The following is a 25,068-nucleotide window of genomic DNA, read 5'->3' on the forward strand; positions in this document are numbered from 1 at the left end:
ACCCAGGGAATCACCATTAACTATAAAAAAATTTTCTGATCAGTATTCTAAAATATTGTACGTACGTATACAATTAAACCAAACTGTATATAGTCAGCGCCACTTAATGACGGAGACAGGTTGAGAAATGCGTCATTAGATGATTTTTTCGTGCAAACATCACTGAGTGCACGTACTCAAACCTAGATGGTATAGCCTACCACGCACACACACCTAGGTTAGACGAACAGCCTGCTGTTCTAGGCTACAAGCCTGTACAGCAGGTTAGTGCATGAAACAACACGAGATTAAATCAAGCAGAGAAAATGATGCAAGCACAGCTCAGTAAACACAAGATGTGTGAGGATGCTGCTGGCATAACACGGCATACTGATTATTAAACTTTTATTTAATAAGTAGAAAGACCATGTTCTAAAATAACAATCTATAATAATAAAAGCGTGATATGCTAATTAGACCGGACATCCTTCCAGGTGACCTTCTGGACCCGGGTGCCTGTCGGTGGCTGGAGGGAAGCCTGGGTCCCAGGTGCCAGAGGGAAGAAGCTGGTGCCGGCAGCCGGGGGAAGGAAGGCCTACTCTTGCATGAATTTCGTGCATCGGGCCTCTAGTAAAGTATAATATAGTACTATGGTCATTTATTTAATTATCAAGTATCATGTATTGTAGATAATTGTATGTACTGTACTTTATAGCATAGTAGGTTTGTTACAACAGTAAGTGGGTAATGTGTTGTGCTATTATACTACAATGTCACTAGGTGATGGGAATTTTTCCGCTTCATTATAGTCTCATGGGACCACTGTTGTATATTTGGTCCATTGTTGATTGAAATATTGTTATTCATCACATGAGACTGTAATCAATTTTATACATGTTTCCTTTGTTTTTCTCCTAATGCTATTAACTAAAATTTTCCATGATGTTAAATATATCTTTATAAACATAATTTTTACTGGTTCTATGATATTCCATCATATGAAGGTACTATGAAATATTTAACCATTTCCTATAATCATTCATCTTTCTTTCATTTTTTACTTCTATAAATAACAGTGATGAATATCTTTCATATAAATACTGATCCACATTTCTGATTATTAACAATAATCAACAGTCCCGATACGAGTCTCTGAAATGTAATTACTAGGTCAAAGGGTGTGACCCCTATTTAAGTCTATCTATGTCAAGTTACTTTCCAAACAGGCTGTATTAATTTATAATCGCCTCAGCAAGGTGTGCAAGTTACCACCCCACCGTAATTCACAATAGCTATAGGTATTATGATTTTTTAAACACTTTGCTAATTTGAAGGTTATGGCATGATATTATTTCATAATTTAAACTGATCACTAGTATTGAATATCTTTAAAATATTTATAAGCACTTCATTTGTACTTTGACAAAAGAATGTTGAGTTAGGGACATAGCTTAGATACAGTGTGTTCACATTTGACAGAATGCTATTGTGGAGATGAAAGCTAAAGGTGGGTGGGTTCCGCTGGTGGTTCCTACCCAAATTAGACGCCAATGAATCACATGAAGCGTTTTTAAAAGCAAGGATTTCCTGGCTCTGCCCCAGACCAACTACATCAGAAGCCCTGGCAGAAGGACCCTGGTGGTCAGGGAAGCCTGCCCCGCACTGACTGGGGAGGAAGAGCAGCACTGGAGCTACTGGGCTGGATGACAATGGAGAGGAGCCACGGCTGGTGGAGTAGCACTCTGGATGGTAAGTAACTGATTATTATAAACAAAGAGGAGTTCTCCAGGCTAGCCAGTTTATTTTTTTAATTAGTGACTTGAAAAAAGGATCTGTTTATCAAATAAGCAGATAACACAAAGCATAGCCAGCGTGTAATAACAAGATGAAGTTTTTGAAAATCTTAATATTAGCAGTTCAGAATAAAGGGTCTGAACTAGCACAATGACATTATTTACGTTGTACCATTAAAATAATGTGAACACCTACAAAACAATAAAAAAAGAAAAAAATTCTTACAACCTTTTTATTGTAGTGTATTTGGTATCTGGATTTGGGCAAAGATGAAACTTCCCTCGAATTTGGTCACCACCCGGTCGGTCTTCTCACTCTGCCTCCCACTTCTCCCCTCATACAGAGCTTCCCCCCTCATACGGAACCCTGTGCCTCCATGGCTCTCCTTACTGCCCCCTGCAGCCCGTGCCAGTAGGAGCTGCTGGTTCTCCCAGTACGCACACTAGGGACAGGAGGGCGTCATACTCGCCACAGTCCTCGAAGCAGCGAGGAGGCCATGCTCTAATACAGGATGGCCTGGTATAAAAGTCTCATCTCCTTTGAAACCCATGCAGTGAACACCTTCTATCTATGTTCTGGTCTGAAGTTTACCAACATTTCACTTAACCCTCCACATTTGCTAAAAATATTGGCATTCAATTAGTTCTTAGGTCATCACCCTGAGTGACTTCAAAGTCTATGTGGATGGGCTCATACCTATCCTCACAGGTCCTCATCAGTCTCAACTCCAACAAAGTTCACCTCCACTTCACTGCCACTACTGCCTCTTATGATCATACCCTGAACCTTGTAATCAGCCAGAATTGCTGTTATTCTGAACGCCACATGCTGCCCACACCTCTGAGAGTACTAGCTTTCTTATTGCCTTCTTCCTTAATAACTGGTCTTCAGTGTGTAACAACACTGAGGTCTCACGCCCCTTTCACTCAACTCCTTTCCTTCTCTGCCTATGAGACCCACCACCAGCCCTCAGAACCCTCGGTTCCCTTTCAAACATCTCCTCTCACAGAATTCATTCTGCAAAATGTAATCCCAAGATTTCTCCACTCTTGTCAGTGGGAAGCTGGACAGTGATGGAGAAAACCATACAGTTAAGGGGCAAAATGGTCCCACAGACATTTCAAGGTTTCTAAACTTGCCCTAGACCCATCATCTTGCCTGCAAATCATTTCCCTTGTTCTTAAGTCAGCTCCATCTATTCACCCCAACAATTACTTCCAGCACAGGGGCCTGTAGCAGCATTCTCTAACCACTTCTGCAAATGACTATTCAATTTGATTTTACTCGCCTTTCCTTCTTCCTGACTTACAAAGACATCCGCCGTTATTGTCTACATCACTCCTGGTATGTCAGAGGATGTGTGATCCCTCCTCTTGTAACCGCCAACCATTCCAACCCCATCTCCCATTTCCCTCCCCACCTTCTTTGAGACTTTGCTACAAAGCTTCTATTTACCAAATTTTCAACCTCTTCCTCTCTGTTTTAACCTACTAGCATACTTAGGTCCTTTCCATCCTTTAGAATAAATGCCCCTTGAATCTGAAACCTTCTCTAGCAACTATCCAATTTCACACCTTTCCTTCACATCCCAACCCATCCAAAGACTACAGACCTGTAGGCCCTTCCCTCCAACACTTAGGGGCCACATAATTTAGAATTCAGATAGAAAGATATGTTTAATTTTAGAAAGAGAGTATGTGTTATATACTGTGTTTCATACCATCCCCACAGGGGCCTGTAGAAGCATTCTGCATTCAAATTCAATATTATTTATGCAGTGAAATGTCTGAATTTCACACAAAGTGGGACAAATGAAGATTATAAATCAGCCCAGACCCATTCAGGTCAGGCTTTACTGCCAAACCTTTCCATTTTCTGCGTTTGTTGAATTTTGAGATTCAAATAAGGGAATATGGGCCTGTGGTTTATTCCCATTCTCCTCCACTCACTCCATGATCCACGATTACACTTCTCTCCCTCAGTGGTATGGTTGGGGAGTAATTGCCTAATGGGGACGGGTTTCCTTTGGGTGAGGAAATGTGGAATTAGATGTGGTGATGGTTTCACATTTCTGCGATTAGACTAAAGCCACTGAAAGGTAGAGGGTAAAAGGGTGGATTTTATGGCTAAATAAAGCTATTAAAAATAAAATTTAAAAATAAGACAACTAGGTGGTCATTGGGCTGAGATGGAGGTCTGGATAACTCTGAAGAGGAAGATCTGGTAAAAGAGAGGGCAAAGAATAATTAAGCAGTCCGAGAGGAGGCCTGTAAGAATCTCTACAGATTTGCCTCATCTGGACATTTCATGTAAGTGGAATCATACAATATGTAGTCATTTGTGTCTGACTTGTTTCAATCAGAATAATAATTTCAAGGTTCAGCAATATTGTTGCATGTATCAGTGTTTCATTCCTTTTTTTATGGCTGAATATGCCAATGTAACGATATACTACACTTTGCCTATCTGCTCACCAGTTGGTGAACACTTGGGTTGTTTCTACTCTTAGCTATTAGAAATAATGCTACTATGGACATCTGTGTACAGTTCTTACACCCTATATAATAAAAGGCTAATATGCAAATCGACCAAACAGTGGAATGACCGGTCGCTATGACACGCACTAACCATGAGGGGGCAGATGCTCAATGCAGGAGCTGCCCTCTGGTGGTCAGTGTGCTCCCACAGGGGGAGTGCCGCTCAGTCAGAAGCCAGGCTCATGGCTGGTGAGCGCAGTGGTGGTGGCGGGACATCCCCCGAGGGCTTCCAGACTGCAAGAGGGCACAGGCCGGGCTGAGGGGACTCCCCCTCCCCCGAGTGCATGAATTTCGTGCACTGGGCCTCTAGTAGATATATATTTTCAGTTCTTAGGACATATACCTAGGAATGGAACTGGTGAGTCATATGGTAACTCTGTTTAACTTTTTGAAAAACTGCCAAAATGCTTTCAAAAGCAGACATACTATTTTATTTTCCCGCTAACATTGTCCCAGGGTTCCAACTTATCCATATCCTTGTCAATACTTATTTCCCTTTTTATTTTCTAATTCTAACCATCCTAATGGGTCTGAAATGGCATCTCATTGTTGGTTTGATTTGTATTTCCCTAAGGACTAATGATATTGGGCGTCTTTCCATGTACTTACTTGGCCATTACATATCTTCTTTGGAGAAATGTCTACTCAAATCTTTGTCTTATAACATTATGTTCTGCAGTGATTCCTAACTCTGCTTTGGAGTTAGGAACTGCTCTGAGAATCTGATTAAAGACAACAAGTAAAACCACGTATATACAAAGTAAGTCACACAATTCTCCTGAAAAGACCAGCCCACTAAGGCCACCCTTCAAGGATCCTCCAGATTAAGCACCCTTGTTGTACACTATAAGTTCTTAACTATGGCTGAATATGAAAGATCACCTGGGAGCTCTTAAAAAAATACATTACCACATGATCCAGCAGTTCCACTTCTGCATAGACTGAAAAGAATCGAAAGCAGGGACTCAACCAGATACATGTACACCGTATTCACAGCAGCATTAAGCAGCCTCACTTGTAAATAAAACTTTATCATAGTAATCATGTTTAGTAAAAAAAATAGTATGTATAGGATTCAGTACTATTATTAGTATCAGGTATCCACTGGGGGGTCTTGGAACATACCCCACCAAGATAAGGGAGTTTACTGTACATACAACATGGAGGTACCTTGAAACACTGAGTGGAAGGAATCAGACACAAAAGGCCACATATTACAATTTCACTTACATGAGGTACCTAGAAGAGTCAATTTCATAAAGTAGAACAGAGGTTACCTGTTCTACTGGGGGTGCAAAGAAAGGGAAAGGGGAGTTTTTAATGGGTTCAACGTTTCTGTTTGAAATGACAAAAAAGTTCTGGAAATGGACAACATCATGAATGTGCTTAATGTTACAAAACTGTATACTTAAAAATAGTAAAAATGGTAAAGTTTATGTTATGTGATTTAAAACACACACACACACACACACACACACACACACACACACACACCAAATGACCAGGACACTGCTCCAGACCCATTAAATCTGATTTTAGAGGTGTGGCTTGACCATCACTATTTTTCTGAGAAGCTCTCTGGGTAATTCAGATGCTCAAACAGGGTTAAGAACTGCTGCTTCTCATTCTTCTCGGTAGTATCACCTACTTTCATGGTTTCCCAAATCTTTCTTTCTTTTCTTCACCTCTCAAAGGTTCCACCTCAAAAATTCAGCTCGGGGTCAGTTCACAGTATTGATTATTTCTCTCCACCCTAAAACTGCCCCAATGAAAGAGCACCCATCCACTGATCATCCTTAAATTCCACATTCTCCCCATCAAATCATCCATAATGTGACTTTCCTCTTAAAGGTTCAAGTCTCCACTCTCTTCATTATGATAATCACTCCTGCTCTGGCCCAGGTCTTCATCATCTCTTACCTGGATTTACTAACGTAAGTTTCCCTACTTGCAGATAATTTCCCTGCTTAAAATCTTTAGTAGCCTCTACTCCCTCCAGGCGGAAGTCTATGCTGCCCCAAAGGTCACCTAAGCTGCCTTATGCTGTAGCCCTTGCCCGTTTCTCCAGGCTCCTCTGCCACCCTACTGTCTGCCCTGGTGAGGTGAGGTGTACATGGTTCCTCATCTACAGCATACTACTTCTCACCTCTTTGCTGTGCTTGTTAGACACGGACAAACCATATAGCTTCCCCTTTTGGCTAACTCCCACTCATCTTTTTAAGTTCCAGCTCAGAAAACCCTCTCCCCCAAATTAAATTTCCTTCCTCTGGCCTTTAATAGCCTATATAGAACACTATCATATACATGTATATCATAATTATTTGTCTTTTCCCCTGCCAAATTTTAAGCTCCTCAAGGAGCAGAAGCTGAGCATGTTTTTGTCTTTTTATCTTATGCCCTTATCAGAAGGCCTGACAATGTTCACTGAATTAAGCTGCTTTACCAACTGCTATGGAGTTTGAAGCTATTGCACCATTGACTATCTACTATGCTACACCTGTATTATTTTATTTTATATTCCCCAAAATCCTATGAAGTCATTATTATCATTATTTCCAGAAGTATGGAAAAATAGACTAACATGTCCATGTCCAAGGTCAAACACAGCCGACAGGTGGTAGAAGTGAGATTCAAATCCCAGCAGCCGACTCTGGAGCTTGCACCCTCCCTCCAGCACAGGTCTTCTCACCTGCGCAGGTCTCACTCCTCCAGCAGATATTTCCTTCTAGTTTTTATCTCTATGATTTTAAAAATCCAAACATATAGTTTTTTATCTTTTAAAATTTAAAAGGCTTTAGCATGTTTCTACATAGTCTTCATAACTAGCCACAGGGACAGAGGTAGAATGTTGCAGTGAGAGTAAAAAACAAATCAACTGCTCTAGTTCTAAAAGAGGGGAAAGCAAGATAACAGTCACTTAGGTGATAATGACCAGGAACTAAAAATAAAACTAAAATATACTTTTAGATTGTAATAACAAAAGCAAATTAAAAATCTGTAATTCGGATAGACACACGAGAATCCATGTTGCTATAGAAGAAGAAATAACAGGTGCATGGAGAATTTAGTCAATGAACAGACACTAATTAAAAACATATTTAAATACACAGGGATATGAGAAAGAGAGAGTTTAAAACCACTTGGAGAGATTAAATATACACAGCTGAGAAAACACACCAAGTGTGTTGAAGGGATACTTCACAGAGAAGAGATGTCTTAGGTGGTTGGTAATTATTAAGTGTTGGACACAGTACTAGCCAGTGCACTGTTTCATTCTCAGAGCTCTGCAAAGCAGATGCTGCCCCCAGTTTTGCAAAGAAAAAACAAATTCAAAAGAAGTTAACAGAGTCTCAATGTCTCAAAGCTTCTAAGTCATGGCACGTAGGCTTCCAACCAAGCTCTGACTGCAAATCCCATGTTCTTTCACAATTCTACACACTCTCTAACATAAGCTATTCAATAACAACTTCAAAATACAGAATAGGAGACTTGCCAGTGAGGGTACAGGAAAAGTCTAGGCAGACGTATTAGAAAATATGAACACAGCATCCTCAGCGTTGAGGAACGGCCATCCCTGGGGATCTTCAGCTGTAACATCATCAGAGGGGCTAGAGAGTCGACATTGGAATTGCCAGGCACAGCGGCACTACTACATGTGGCTCTTCTAATGTGAACTGAACATTCAACAGAGCATGTGAACGATGAGATTCCTTGTTCTCTCCTCTCAGCTTACCAAGGGAAGCATGAACCTTTCTCTGAATCTCATGTCACTGTAATATGGTTATTTGTGCTTCTGCTTGAAAGTTTCCAGCCTTCAGACTGGCCCGCCACCTCCAGGTCCCAACTGTAACCAACAGTAAATACAGTGCATCACTTGCCTGAACCACAAATTATACTGAACTTAGGAGGTTTAGACATTTAGGACTGGACCAGGCTCCCATTTAGCACAATTGTGCCCTCAGTGAGCTCCATACCTGCAGCCCAGGCCTCTACCAGTGAAACAAAAACAAAAACTGATTTTTGTTTGTTTGTTTGCTTATGTTGGGCAATAACTTGGTCAATTTCTCTTACTTTGGTACATCTGCTCACAGTAACCTTTGTACAAGAAACCACTTCCCACTTATATCTGTTACCTTGTCTCTCTCCCTACTTAATCCTAGCCACCCTGATAACATTTCCAACCACGTACGTTAAAGAATTATGTCCCAGAATCTATTCCAACTATCTTGAAGTTACCCAGGAGGTGAAATAACCTAGGAGGTGACGGGAGAGCAAACCAGGGAGCCCATAGGGACCGCTGGAATGTATGGGTCATTATAGGAATTCTCCTTCAACCCTGGCAGAGGGAGATGTATATAACTCAACAATGGTTAGCTCTGACCAACATATATCCCAGCATTTAGCTCTGACCAACATTCCATTGTCTAAATGAAAAAGAAACAACCAAGTAGAACAGGAAGGGAATTTAACTCAGTTTTCTAATATTGGTGTGAAGAAACGCAAGACCCAGAATCCTGTCCATCTTCTCAGTAAATGTCTCAAAGGACCAGACTCTCCTGCACCCTATCCTGAACTGAATGGTCCATGCCCACAGCTTTTCCTATGGACCCTCATGGGCTGTGCCAAGGCAGCTTGATCCAGCTTCTCCCACAGAAGACACCACGACAATACCTAAGACACCTCCCCACCGCTCTGCGGGCTACTGGAGTGGCCAGCACAGAAGTTCTATTCAAAGATAATGGTGATGGGTAGAGTCTGTGAGATATGTAAGACAGAGCTGTTTTGTGGGCAGAGAGAGAAGTTGAAAAGATACACCGAAAGAAATGACAAGACCCACAGAGAGGACCTTTGTCACCAGAGTTAACAAATACGTAGGGGCTCTCGACCTTACCTCAGAGTAAATCATACCACATGCTCAGTCCTTCCAGATTTCAATGGCTAGGCTATCAAACAGATAGGGACACTTTTGAGTGGGGGAATTTGTGGTCCCACCAAAGACAGAAGCCTTACTAAGAATGGTACTTAACCGCATCTCCTAACATGGCCCCAGAGTCACGTGAGGCCTGCCTCATCTCTTGCTTTCACCATTGACAAGCAATGCAACCTTGGGAAAGACAACCTTTTGGAGCCTCAGTTTCCATGTCTGTATAATTCAGAAATAATATCCACTCACAAGTTAGTATGCAAATTAAACGAGAAAAGCACACAGCCTGATATGTATGTCCCTATGCACAGAAGGCTACGATGTGCCTTATGAAGATATATGCATATTTAAGATGAGCTTCATTCAGGCAGGAGTTACAGCACTGCTGGCCGTAAGTTCAATGTTAGTGAATCAAGAATATATATATACACACACAATAAAGTGTCTTTAAACAGAAACACAATAGAAACACACTTAAAATAAGGTTATGTATTGAGTTGTGACCAGAGGTATTTAAAGAATTCTGTATTTCCTCTAAGAAGCAATGACTCAGTCTTTGCTAATTCAGTGTTAGCCACGACTTTATAGAACATAACTCCCGTGAATAAGGAGAATAAACTGTTGTTCATTAAAGGTAGAACATGACAGAAGTTGAGAATGTAGAGCCTGATCATGAAAAGGCCTTTTATGTCCACCAAGGAATGTGGACTTCAAAATGCTTCTCATCTGCTACTGATCAGAAGACTGTGGGCTGGGGAAGGCTCGATACCATCTTGGTCCTTGGTTTATCCCTCATATCTGACACAGATACATCATCCACAGGAAAGACTACTGCCTCCCACTGTCCCCCTCACATGCTGTCCCCTGGCTCAGAGCAGCACTGACAAGAGAATCTTGGGAGCCACCAATCATCCAGTCACCACAGTAACAGTCAAAAGAAACAGGTGAAATTAAATTTAGTAATGTACATTTAGTAGGTTTATAGCTATTTTGTGTGGAAAATAATACAATAATTAATAAATAATAATACAAAAACAGTCTGTGTTTCGCATACTCACAACTTGTAAACCTACTTTTGTCCCACCCTGTGTTTGCACTCAATGTGCATTAGCTACAGCTCAAATGATCAGAAGCCACCTGTGGCTGGTGGCTCTATGCTGGGTAGTGAGGGCCTCGAGCATCCTCCAGTGCCTGCTGATCGCCCTCCACTGAAGAATCAGCCTGACTTTCTCCATCTCTCTAAGGGTCCCTGATCAGTCCTCTCCCCACCCCCAGAGACAGTCGCTTCCTCTTCTCCTGTACTAATTAATGAAGGACATGGCAAACTCTCACAACAAACAGCTGTTAAATAAATGAACAGGAAGATATAAGTGCAAGAATGAAATTCGTTATTTTTGCATTTTACAAATAAACCAGTAGGAGGGTACAACAATTGAGACCAAAGACAAATGCTAAAGCTAGATCCATAGTTTACTTCCCCGCTCATTTCCAAGGATCCAGTTACAAGGGCTGTGTGAGGTAAAACCATTTCCACCACGTATCCCAACAAGAAAGAGTGACATCACCTAGGAATCAACATGCCTGCTAACTATTAAAGTTTCGCCAAGTGTAAGTGATCCCTCTCTGAATGTCTGTGTAGACACAAGCTTCTCTCTCGGGAATGCACACGGACATAAAATGACTCACAACAAATCCTAAGCCAGCGTTACTGTTCCAGGGGTGCTCTCAATATCTGAAAACAAGGATCTTCATTTGGATTCTCTGGTTTTTACATCGGGATGTAATGACCTTAGAAACAGCAAGGTATAAGAAAAGGAGAGGTAGCTAATTAAGAAAATATACAGCACATGCCTTCAACCTCAGAAGGTCTCCACACCCCACGAATCTAATGGTAATTCATAGTCCATGTCTCATACCAATCTCTGCTACCCATGTTAATGCTCTCCCTCGTATGGTGATCACCTCCCTCTAAAGCACATTTCTGAATTAGCTGTGAGTTACTTTTCATGAATGTTTCCAGTGCAAACCAAACACCATTTAAACGATGCTTTAGTCTTATAACATATTTGAAGTAGAATAGAAATAAAGTTCATTAAACAAACATTAAAAAAAAATCAGTTCTACCTTAATCCTTGTCCCTATGTTCATCCTGTCCCCATTCCAGAATAAATCAGCAGCTCCAATAACAGCACCATTTGAACCCAATATACATAGCAATTTAGAGCGTAGGCTATAGAGGCAATTACCGGGGTCTGAATCCTACTTCACTGCTCATTATACCTGTGTGAGCTTAGACAAGTTACTTTGCCTCTCTGTGCCTGTTTCCTGTGCAGGCAGAGGACAGCACAACCAATGTTGCTATAAGGACTAAATCAATATATGTGAGGTCCTTAGAACAGTATGTGGCACATAATAAATTCTACATAAAGATTAGCTTTATGGTTAACAATATCACTGTTGTTTGCTAATGTTTTCCTCATCAAAAGGGGGAAAATTCAATTAATAAAAAAAGAGAGGGGAAAAGTAAAAGCAAAGGCCCCCAAATGTTATTTATCAATAATAACATTAAATAAAAATAAAATTTTAAGTTAAACATTTTCTCATTTAAAATTATAAAACACAAAAGCAAAATCTGAGAAGGCCAATTAAAAACAATTCAATTGCTCAGTCGGTTAGAGCATAGTCCCAATATACCAAGGTTGCAGGTTCGATCCCCGGTCAGGGCACATACAAGAATCAACCAATGAATGCATCAGTAAGTGGAACAACAAATCAATGTCTCTCTCTCAAAATAAATTTTAAAAAAAATTAAAAATCAATTAATTTTTATTTTATTTTAAAAGTAGTTGTTATCTGATGAAGTTTCAACATAATACTTATTGACTAGTATCTAAGGATTTACAGAAATAAAACATGAATTGTAAATATAAACCTCATAGTCAATTAACTATTATTTGACTTAACATATAAAATGATGAGACCAAACATCTAGCTTTTACCTCAACACAAGCATAACTTGTTTTATTGCACTTCACAGTGATATTGTGTGTGTGTTTTCAAACAAATTGAAGGTTTATGGCAACCCTGCGTTGAGTTGAGCAAGCCTATTGGCACCATTTGTTCAATAGCAGTTGCTAACTTCCTGTCTCTGTGTCATATTTTGGTAATTCTAGCTATATTTCAAACTTTTTCATTATTATTATTCTATTTGTCATGGTGACCTGTGATCACTGATCTTTGATGTTACTATTATAATTGCTTCGGTGAACTTAATCAATACGTGTTCTGAATGCTCCACAGACTGGCCCTGTCTCTCTCCCTCTTCTCAGGTCTCCCTATTCCCCAAGACACAAAATACTGAAATCAGGCCAATTAATAAGCCTACAATGGCCTCTAAGTGTTCATCTCTCATTTTAAATAAAAAACTAGAAGTGATTAAGCTTATTGAGGGAGGCATGTTGAAAGCCGAGATAGGCCGAAAGCTAGGCAGGCCTCTTGTACCAAAGTTAGTCAAGTTGTGAAAGCAAAGAAAAAGTTCTTAAAGGAAATTAAAAGTGCTACTCCAGCGAACACCATGAATGATGATAAAAAAAAAAAGTGGCCCTAACCGGTTTGGCTCAGTGGATAGAGCGTCGCCCTGCGGACTAGAAGGTCCCAGGTTCGATTCCGGTCAAGGGCATGTACCTTGGTTGCGGGCACATCCCCAGTAGGGGGTGTGCAGGAGGCAGCTGATCGATGTTTCTCTCCCATCCATGTTTCTAACTCTTTATCCCTCTCCCTTCCTCTCTGTAAAAAATCAATAAAATATATATATATTAAAAAAGTGAAACATCCTTACTGCTCATAGGGAGCAAGTTTTAGTGTTCTGAACAGATCAAACCAGCCATAACATTTCCTTAAGCCAAATCCTAGTCCAGAGCAAGGCCTTAACTCTCTTAAATTCTAGGAAGACAGAGAGGTAAGGAAGCGGCAGAACAAAAGTTGGAAGCTAGCAGCAGTTTGTTCATGAGGTTTAAGGAAAGAAGCAGCAAGTACTGATGCAGAATCCAGAAGATCTAGCTAAGATAATTAACAAAGGTAGTAACCCTGAACAACAGATTTTCAATGTAGACAAAACAGCTTTACATTTGAAGAAGATGCCATCTCTATGACTTTCATAGCTAGAGAGGAAAAGCCAATATCTGGCTTCAAAGCTTCAAAGGACAGGCTGACTCCTTGTTAGGGGCTAATGCAGCCGGTGACTTGAAGTTGAAGCCAATGCTCATTTAGGTTGCCAAAATCCTAGGACCCTAAGAATTATGCCAAATCTCCTCTACCTGGTGCTCTATACGTGGAACAACAAAGACTGGATGACAGCACATCTGTTTACAACATAGTTTACTGAATATTTTAAGCCCACTGTTGAGACCTACAGCTCAGGGAAAAATAAAATAAAAGCCCTTTCAAAACATTACTGCTCATTGATGATGCGCATAGTCACTCAAGAGCTTTGATGGAGATATACAAAAAAATTAATGTTGTTTTCATGCCTGCAAACACAAAATCAATTCTGCAGCCCATGGATCTAAGAGTGCTTTCAACTTTCAAGTCTTACTATTTAAGGAATACATTTTGTAAGGCTATAGGTGTCACAGTGATTCCTGTGATGGATCTAAGCAAAGAAAATTGAAAACCTTCTGGAAAGGATTCACCATTCAGATGTCATTAAGAACATTCATGATTCACGGGTAAAGGTCAAAGTATCAATATTAACAGGATTTTGGAAGAAGTTGATTCTAACCCTCATGGACGACTTTGAGGGTTTCAAGGCTTCGGTGGAGGAAGTAACTGCAGATGTGGTGGAAATAGCAAGAGAACTAGAAGTGGAGCGTAAGGTGTGACTGAATTGCTGCAATCTCACGATAAAACTTGAACAATGAGGAGCTGCTGCTTATGGATGAGCAAAGAAAGAGGTTTCTTGAGATGGAATCTCCTCCCAGTGAAGACTGTTAAAATGACAGCAAAAGACTTAGAATAGTACACCAACTTAGTTGATAAAGCAGAAGTATTGTTTGAGGATTGAATCCAATTTTGAAATAAGTTCTACTGTAGGTAAAATGCTATTAACCAGCATCACATGCTACGGAGAAGTCGTTTGTGAAAGGAAGAGTTGAACTGTGGCAAACTTCATTGTTGTCTTATTTTAAGAATTGCCACAGCCACCCCAACCTTCAGCAACCACACTCTCATCAGTCAGCAGCCTTCGACATCAACAAGGCAGGGCTCTCCACCAGCAAAAAGGTCACGACTCGCTGAAAGCTCAGATGATAGTTAGCATTTGGGGGCAATAAAGTATTTTTAATAAAGGTGTGTACACTGTTTTTTTAGACATATGCTATTGCTCACTCAATAGACCATAATATAGTGTAAACCTAACTTTTATATGCACCGGGAAACCAAAAAATGTGTGACTTGCTTTATTGCGACATTCGCTTTATTGCAGTGGTGTTCTGGAACCGAACCCCAATATCTCCCAAGTATTGCTATGTATTTCTCATCTTGACTGGGTTTTAAAAGGAAATACTTTACTCAACACAAGATGGTAGTATTTGATATTTCAGGCAAAATATTTATTAAAAATAGTAATAATTAAGGTATCTTTACAGTTAAAGCAAATATATGCTTATGTTATACTAAGCTATAACCCTGCATATTAACTGTGAGCTTGGTAAAAGGAGTCACTGCTACAACTAAAATACACACCAGACAATGCCAGGGCTTCCCTCTTTAAGGACTACAATGCCTGAGAGAGAAATTGGTAAGCCAAGAAGATTCCAAACTTTTCTCAGCATTGCTGAGTGATAATTTTTGGAGTAAACCCTCTACGAGGTCCCCGGGAACAATTTGCTAGCTGTTGCACAGATGTTTTCATTTCATTAATTTTACATCCCCTTGGTTTCCGAAGAATTAAACTGTGTATTAAATATAGCCCAATACCTTAATCCCGTCTAAATCTTCCCAAACATTTACTTTCACAAACAAAAAAATTCCAATGTACATATTTCACTGAATTTTACAACACTGACTACTAAGATCACCTTGAATTCCACCTTTTCTTACCCTATCTTCTGCACAAATTAAAGATTGTTCCCAGCAACAAACCCCCTCAGCCTGACAAGCTCAGACCTGGTGTAATATTTGTGGTTAATTACTGTGGTTGGAATTCTCAAGTGCAGCAGGATTTGCAAGCTAGTCACCTGGCTTGTTTAGACACTACCCTGACGTCAAAACTCGTGCCTTTTAGCTCTAATCATAAGATTGAGGTTCTTCGCACTGCCAATCTCCAAAAGTAAAGTTATTTTGTGATAATACAACATAAAAGTATTTTAGAATGTAAAGGACTAATATTTGATGTCCTAGGAGAAAACCAACACGATCAGGAACAAAAACTACCCTAGTTTTAAGTGGCTGTAAATAAAATGAACTTCTTTCTGTTATGATACAAAGGAGATAAGGAACTACGACAGATGGATACCAGTTAAGACTACCATTTAAACCTGTACATGTGAAAATTCATTCATGAAGATATGGCGAATGTATTCTCTGATTGGCCAAACAAGTTGTACCAAAAATTCCTCTCAACAATTTAAAATTTCCTATAGGATACAGTAAGTCTTCACTTAACATCATCAATGGTTCTTGGAAACTTCAATGTTAAGTGAAAGGGCCTATAATGAAACCAATTTGACCAGAGGCTAATTGATAGAAACAAGAGTTGAGTTCTTAAGATATAGTTCTGAGCACAAAAACATCATCAAACATTGTAAAGACCCAAAACACTTCTAATGTTAAACACTGATATAAATGTGAGCTAACCACATATTTGAGAAATATATTCACGAAAGATTCATGAAAACAAATAAGATAACTATTTTCCACCCCACTGATTCCAGTTCAGGGTCTCCGTGACCAGAGCCTGTCACCACACTCAGGGCCCACCCTGGACAGGACGCCCTTCCATCACAGGGCCACTCCCACCCACCCACACTCAGACAGTGACAATGTAGCCATGCCTACCGACCTCACGGGCACATCTTTGGAATGTGGGAGGAACCTGGAGTCCCTAGAAAACCCCCACACAGACATGGGAAGAACATACATTCTCCACACAGACAGTGGCCCCAGTCAGGAATTGATTTTCCCCCTCATCAATGTTATAACAAAGTGACACTGAAGGAAGCAATGTTATTGGAGGAGATGCTGTCCAGTACAATTACATTTATTGGGGCTGGGTTCCAGTGCCAGTTACAAGTTATCATGTTGGTTTAAATATCTTATTTGCCTTTGTTTTCTCATACTGCTTCATGGAGTGGTCTTGTAATAATAGTATGTGCTCAATGAAACTACCTTGAATTATTCCACAAAGTCCTTGGATCACTTCAAAGACTTTAGATAAGGCAACAAAATAAAATTTAAAAGAAAAACAAAGAAAGTCCAAATACTCTGACTACCTAATTTTTATTATTCAAAATTTTAACATATGATGCCAGTGACTTTTGGGCTGAAACCAGTATATAACCCTGTATTACAGACAACTTACAAGAAGGTGGGAGAGGCCCACAATTAAAGAGGAAAATTCCAAAACAATCAAAACCACAGTTACTTAAGACTTTAGTTAAACCAAATTGTCTTTTTATGGAGATAAACTAAAGTACCAGTGATTTTTAAAAAAGAAAATTCCACCATAATAAGTATAATGATTCATTAAACTATATTATGCTAAGATATGGTTTATAAATATTTTAAGAAAGAAATAGCCTGTACTTAGTATAATTAAAAATTATGTTTGAGCTACTCTCACTATTTTTTTAAAAAAGATAAATACTTTGTAAACTCTCTATGCAGTGAATAGCTTGATAGATTTCTTTCCTAATCCAATATCAATTTCACAGGGGAGATGTAAACAGTATATTTAGTGTCAAAATATGTGATTTAAAAATATATACCTCAAATGGGGCATATCTGGTATAGAAGGTAAATGAAAAATATATTAATGAATTCATTCCTCAGGTACACACTGTGTAATAGTTTACCCTTCAGATAAAGCTTACAATTATCTTTCACCAATCTCAGGTTTTTTAGCACTACACCTTCCAAGGTTAGCAGAAAGGTACAGACTGCAAAAAGAATCAGTAGCATTAGCATGAGCAAAAGTGGACAAGCACAGTATAAAGATTAACTGGGTGTTTTTAGCTTCCTGAATGCAGTAGCATAAGGATGTAATAAATCAGAGAAAGTTAGGTACTATATATAGAGAGAAAAAATTTATTAATTAGTGCTCAGCCAAAAAAGAAACCTTCATTTATTACCCAATCAAAAATTAAATAATTTCAAATTCACTGCAAAGCTCACTTTTAAGCTTGAATTTCAAAAGGATATTGAAAAAATAAAGAGATGGAAATATAAAGCTTATACTTATTCCTTAATGATTAAGATTTGCATTAGATTCTTCTTCGGAATTTGAGAAAATGCTTACCAAAATATTTTCTAAAATAAGCATGAGGCTGTGTTTGGCCACATAAAGAAGCTGCAAGAAACCTTAAGTCACTAAATAAACAAAAGAAATAAGGACAAGGAAGGAATCAATTGGGATCGCATTGTATCTATTTGTTCCTGAGGGCATTACCACTGGCTGATTGTCATGCTCAGTTCTCCCGTCCTCCGCAACAGCACATCCAATCCACAAGCACACAGAATTCCAAGAACATCACCAAATATCAAGTCAGAGCACTTGTGAAACACACCTTGTAATTGTCCACAGCCTCTGCAGTTCAAACCAGAGTTCGGCAGCTTGTCTTTATCTTCACCAGCGGTGTAAATAAAAACACCACACATCACTCTTCCAAAAACCGCACCAAAAACATAACAAAACAAAAACAAAAAGCCCCCCCCCCCCAATTAGCAATAAATTTATTGCCTCAGAGATAAATCTTCTCTATTAACCCAAACCCACCTTCCGCCCCAATGGCAACCTAAACACATGCTGAGCCCCCTGCCGCTTAGCTCCGTCTATCATTTGTTTCCAACCACAGCTGACAAACTAGCCTCACAAATCCTTTTTTAGCTGCTGATCAGACAGATCTCGCTTTGACAATCCAGCATGGTGGAACACTCGAAAATTCTTCCTGCTTCTATTCTACTGCTTGCTCTAAAAACGAGTTTCCTTTTCATTGAGATAATAGCCTTTTCTGCAGTCACATGACTCAGAAGCTACATTAGCAGAGCTTTATGATAACAGACTGAGTAAGCCTCTGTCCCCTCCTGTTAGTCAGGGGATGTCTTCTCTCTCCCACCCCCCTCCCTCTCTCTCTCTCCCAGCCTCCCTTCCTCCCTCCCCCTCTCTGTCACACACACACGTGGCACATGCAAGCACTCACACACCCAAATCTAAAATCATTCACTCCTTTTGGGATTATCAATAAATATAAAAGTATCACCCTAAAATGAAAACGCTAACATTTTCTAGATCTGCTGCTAAAAATAACTGCTAACACAAACATTCTGATGCCCGGTCTTCCTCCTTTCGCGAGGGTGCAGAACTCGGCCAATAACTCTCCCCTCAGCAGTATCAGGAGGCGGGACAGTTAGAAGAGAATGTGTACCGACCTGTTCTCTCCAGCTTTGCCCCCAGGGATATAAATCTGGCAGAAGGAACACCCTGGAGACATGATGGCTACCCACATATTGGAAATTAGCTCCTCATACAGTTAAATACATAAAAGCACACTTTTTAACACCAAATGTACTTTTATTAGGACTATATCCTCATTAAGTAATGTATAAACTGTCCCAAGCAGCAAAATATTCCCACCGCCAAAACAATCTTAAAAGATGATAATAATAATCAAAAGTTCCTTTCAGTCTGGCCAATTTAATTCATTTCTGATAAACAATCAATTCTCCAAACACATGTGGGAATGCTAGCACAGTGCCTGACACAGTGGTTGCTCCCTACCTTTTAAATGTCCCTAGTAACAGGTTGAAGTGCTAGGCAAAGAGCAGCAGATCACACGAATGCCCGCTTCATTTTCAGTTATGGTTTGTTTCATATTAAAATGTTTTAAATCTACCAATCAAGCAACTTTGGGAAGGAGTTTAAGCCCAAGATGTGCTGCAAAATCGAAAATAGGCAAAAAAATGGGGTAAGGTGTTGCCCCCCCCCCCCCCCCCAAAGAAAGCCACACCGGGGCACAACACACAACTGGATGAACACAGATGGGAAAAAAAAGTAAACAGATTAAGCTACATCTTACATTTCTTGCTTATAATTATTGCCTTAGTTTTCTCATCTCAAAAATGAAAAACATAGTAGATATTAAAATATTTTCTTTTACTTTTAATTGTGGTAAAATACCCATAACCTAAAAGTTGCCATCATAACCATCTTAAAGTGTACAGTTCAGCAATCATAAGTATATTCAGTTTTGCAACACTTCTGAACTTTTCCATCTTGCAAAACCGAAACTCTCTACCCATTAAACAACAATTCCCCTCCCCCCAGCCCTGGCAACCACCATCTACTTTCTGTTTCTATGAATTTAACACCTCATAGAAGAGCAACTGTACAGTATTGGTCTTTTTGTGTGTAAATATTTTAAATAATAATTATTTTAATATCTATAGATCAAGACAAAGAGTTTATCTAACAAAATCACTTTACATAAACTACAAGCCAATACTATACTGTGTAATACAGAAAAAACAGAATTGTTGTAGTGCAATTACACAGAGGATTATCATGAGTTATCTATACGAAAAACTGCAATTTCTCAGAACTCAAAGAATTTGAAAATACTAATTCCAAAACTCATAGTTTATTCAAATTATAATAACCACTCAACATATAAGTAGCTTTGGTAGGATGGAGTGGGTGTTTATTTCTCTATCTCTCTCTCCTTCTCCCTTCTCTGAAATCAATATAAATAAAGAAATAAATAGAATAGAATAGAATAGAATAGCCTAAAAATTGCGGTGGGCAGCTTTGTGAACACCATCTACCTAAGCTTGTTCTTTTACTGCTCATAACACCATAAAACATTTGGTTATCTTATAGATCACTGATTTCTATAGAGGTAGGGTAAGTGATAGATACTATGTATGTCCTTTATTAGCCATAACCACAATGGAGTTTCTACAACTTATTTCTTAGCCAAAACACAGGGCAGCAGCATAATGCTGTGAATTCCCTGATCAAATCAACCTCAGTAAGAAAACTGTCTCCTGCCAAACACGTCTAAGTAAAATGTCTCCATCTAGATTCGTGCTCACACTTCTAGATGGTCACTGCCTGTCCTGTTGCATTTCCTGCTGGCAGCACCAATGGGTGCCGTTGTCTAACTCCCGTCCTGAGTGCAGAGGGTGGCCGCAGCAGATTTTATCATGAGGAATTTTCAATTTTTTTCTTCATCAAGTCCGCAGTGCTTATAAGGGAATTAGAATAGATAATTTGTAAAGTTGTTTCTCGCTTTTATGTTTTACACACACACACACACACACACACACACACACACACACACACACCAGCAGAGTAATGTTTTAGTTTCTATAAATTAGGGTGGAATTTACAGTCAGTGCAATAAACAGATCTTAAGCATGTGACAAATGAAAGCACCTATGTACCGGTAATCCACACTCATACCAAGAGGTCGCGCACGTTCACCACCCCTGGAAAGTTCTCCTGTGCCCATTCTCAGGCTATCACCACCTTCTTATTCCCACAATAACCACTACTTTTATTTTCTATTACCACAGATTAGTTGTGCTTCTTCCAGAACTTCAAACCAATGGAATCATACAATGAGTACTCTTTATGCTTCTTTCAGCACCAAGTTTCTGAGATTCATCTGTGTTATTATGAATATGAATAATCAATCTGTCCCTTGCGAGGGCTACAGGTTTTCCGGGGTATGGCTATACACAGCAGTTTGTTTATCCATTCTCCTATTGATTCACATCTGGGTTGTTTCCAATTGGGGGTTTGTGGTAGACAGAATCCTTAGATTTCTGCAAGACCCACGCCCACTGGTATGCACCCTCCTAATCCCCAGGACTGGAACTACCCTAGCGGTTAGGTTGTTAGTTGGTGCAATTGACCAGGCGATTACTGAGGTGGGCCTAGTCTAATCATAATGAGTTCTCTCCAGCTGGCAGTATAAAAAGGCAGCAATTCAAAGCACAAGAAGGGTTCGATATGCTGTTGGTGATGTGAGATGGAGGGGGACTACATGACAAGGAAGGCAGGTGACCCCTAGGAGCTGAGAGTGGTGCCCAGCGAACACCCAGCAAGGAAACAGGGCCTCAGTCCTGCAGCTGCAAGATACTGAATTCTGCCGACAAGAAGAATGAGCTGAAAGTGGGTTTTCTCCCCAGAGCTTCTAGACGAGAACTCATTCTTGCTGGCACCTTCATTTCAGCCTTGTGAGACTCGGTGCAGAGAAGCCAGCCACGCCATGCTGAATTTCTGATCTCCAGAACAGTGAGTTCATAAATGGTTGTAGTTTGTGTAATTTGTTACTCAACAAAAGAAAACGAACACAGGCTTATAATATACAAGCTGCTATAATACACATGTACATGTCTTTTAATTGACATAAGCTTTCACTTTTCATAGGTAAATGCCTAGAATTGCTGACTCATAAATAAATTTTTATAAGAAAGTGCCAAACTGTTTTCCAAAATGTTTTACCATTTACCCTCCTACGAGCCACGCGTGAGAAATCTGGGTGTTCCACATTCTCACCAATACTTGGCATTGTCAGTCTTCTTAATTTTAGCTGAAATCCTAAATCTGTTAGCAGCCTTCTCTGCATATGGGACATAATCCTCATTTATCTCCTTTTCTGTAGAGTTTTTACTATAGCAAATACTACCACATTAAGCCCTATTGTGTATTCTTTGTACGTGTGTCATAGGGGTTAGTTTTTCTGCACTGAAACAGACACTAAAGGGCAGGGATCATGCCTTTATCCCTTTAAATCCTCAGCATCCTCTATTCTGGTGCTGCTTCTATAGATTATGTGGTCAAACTTATGTACTGACATTCCTCTTTGCTCAAAAATGTAATCATGTAGCAACACGAAAAAATATGCTTTTGAAGAAATCACTTTATAGGGAGGAAAGATCACAGCCTTGGAGTTACACCTTAGTTTGAACCCATATACTTGATATATGATTCTTGAGTAAGTTACTTAACCTCTCTGAGTCTCAGGCTCCTTGCCTGTAAATGGGGGCAGGTGGGGAGATGCCTGTACTGTGTTCTTATTGCTACAATTCTACGAATCAAATGGAAAGCAACTAGCCCAGGCCCTGGCACCGGAGGACATTAATCGATGATAGTTATTGTTAGCTCTTAGTTTAATATTATGCTCAGCAAAAAGAAGAGGGAAACAGTATCTATCTATGACAACTTTAAGGAAAAAATGGAAGAGAATACATGCAATGATCAGAGTTGGTGAGGTGGATGAGGCCATAGGTGATTTTCATTCTGATTTCCAAACTTTTAGTAATGCTGTTTTCATAATTTTAAAATATGGCAAAATGTTGATAACTTCTAAAGCTGGGTGAAGGGTACATGCGGGTTACTATGCTATTCTAAATTTCCATAATACTAACTTCAAAAAATAAACTAAGAATACTGTATCACAAAGTGGCAAATCTTTAATCTACAAAGGTTTATTGATATATTATGACCATATTTTATTCACATGAATAAAAATGAGATAACCCCTGAAGATGTCACATATAACAAGCTGCAGTATGAGAACAAATATTAAGTCATTTATGCCATTAATCCACAAACCCATTAGCATTATAATCCTACTAGAGGCCTGATGCACGAATTGCATGCAAGGGGCTCAGCCCTCGCAGCCCCAGCCTGTCCAGATGGTCGATTGGAAGGTCGTCCAGGATGGTCGTTCTGCTGTTTGGTCTAATTAGCATATTAGCTTTTTATTATATAGGATTATATCTAAATATCAACTTTTTTAACCAGATAAAATATAGAATCATTTAGCTATGTTAAATATATTTTTAATGCAATGAGTTTCATAAAAGTAAGATAAGAAAGTGAAAAATAACACTGCCCATTTGAATTAGCTCTTTTCGTTAGGCACACAGTGGCCCTAGAATTATGACACTTGACCTCTGACCTCGTTCAAGAGCAGAGCTAGGGATAGAGGAAAGGCCTATCAGTACATGTACTTCCTGTGCATGCCATCCTGCTAACATTAACTAAAGATTTCACTCTGTTGATATGTAGGAAAATAAGCCTTAGAGAAGACCCAACTGTGCTAAGCTAGCAGTGAGCACTATTTTGTTGGGTTATTTCCAATAAAAAAAGGCTTATGCAAACAGCAGTGCATAATCGTCCATGATATCACTGCAGTTTATACCCACACAAAAGAGAGCTGGGGAGAAGGACTATAGAGTGCAATCAGTTCTAAACACAACTCTGGCACGTTCCCACTTCATGAAATGGAGCGATACACAAACAGCACACTATCGCTCCATCCCAGCATTTGTACTGCAAGGATTTCAGAGGCTTCAACTTCTGAATCAGATGCTTCCCAATCAGTGCATATGCAAACCACTGCAAAGTCAGTCACCTTTAAAGGGGCAGTTATTCTTTGGAGTCTCTGGAGTGCTACTAGGTTCCAGTTGAAATGCTAAGCGATCTGGTCAGCAGAATTAATGAGAGGCCCAGTGGCCCACCAGGGTTTAAACCTCTTATACCTCAGGCTGCCAGAAAAATGCCTAAGGCTCAGGAAGCAGATTATATGCCACAAGAATCTGTTTCATTGATTGACCCAGTCCTCTGAGATTGGGCATTATTCCCTAAAGGTCTCCGACAGGATCACAGACCATTCAGAATTGTGAAATCTTGGGGCTAAACACAATGTGAGCGCCGTCTAATTCTGGGACTCTTGAAGCGTCCACTTCAAATTCCCAGACTTTTTCAAATACCTAACTTCAGAATCACGTACACATTAATTAAAGAGAAAACTTCCCAAACTGTTATTGAGAGACCAAAAAGGAACCAAAGGCAAAGACTAGACCACACTGCTTCTTTAAAATGTTCAAGGATCGAGGTTCCAGGGCTAAAAGAGAAGAGCGATAACCCGGCCTTTGATGGTGGTGGCTAATGGCCTTCCACACCTTGTCATCCTTAACTCTGGGGATTAGCCAGCTTTGCTCGTCCAACGCTGCCGTCCTCTGGATCTCCTCCCAAATGGAGCCCAAAGGAAGTGACAAGCATGCACGCAGTCGGAAGAGCCTGGCTCACTGTTCTCCCTGGATCAGAAAGGGACGTTCCACAGGTAACAAGATAGTGAGCCATTCATGTGCTTTCTTAACAACCTGTGTGAACTAAGAACTAACTAAAAGTTTTCATTTATCCACAAATTTGGCACTATAAACCAAATCGTTCAAGTTAGACAAAAAGCTTCTCTTTGAGGAGATGTTATCTTCTGAGGCAAATCATTAATTATTCATCGATTCCGAATTTCCACAGGCACCAGAGGCTCTCGTGACAAAAGGTGTCGAGGAGCATGTGTTTGCTGTTTGTCTCTAAGACTGAGTTTCTCACAGGGTCCCTGCAGCGGAGCCCGGAGCCAATTCTGATTCAACTTCAAGGTCACTTGTTAAATGCTTCTGAATGAGGTGGTGATTTCTTTCACTTTCCCCTCACCCCAGCTCCTCTTTTTTCTGCTTCTGCCTTATTCTCTCCTTCGTTTCAAAATATGGTTAAATTATTTACCCCGGTTTGGAAGAGGGTAATGATAATTGAAATCACAGTAG

The 25,068-nt window shown here is 39.8% G+C and overlaps 1 protein-coding gene and 1 pseudogene across 1 annotated transcript in view; one reads left to right on the forward strand and one right to left on the reverse strand.

The window, feature by feature from the left end:
- The window catches only part of NCOA2 (nuclear receptor coactivator 2), a 264,744-nt gene that overhangs the window by 108,560 nt on the left and 131,116 nt on the right, over positions 1-25,068 (reverse strand). The gene's annotated exons all lie outside the window — the stretch shown is intronic.
- On the forward strand, positions 12,621-14,548 carry LOC129147284 (tigger transposable element-derived protein 1-like; annotated as a pseudogene).

This window comes from Eptesicus fuscus, chromosome 19 (assembly GCF_027574615.1).
Source record: "Eptesicus fuscus isolate TK198812 chromosome 19, DD_ASM_mEF_20220401, whole genome shotgun sequence".
In the NCBI taxonomy this organism is placed as follows: domain Eukaryota; kingdom Metazoa; phylum Chordata; class Mammalia; order Chiroptera; family Vespertilionidae; genus Eptesicus; species Eptesicus fuscus.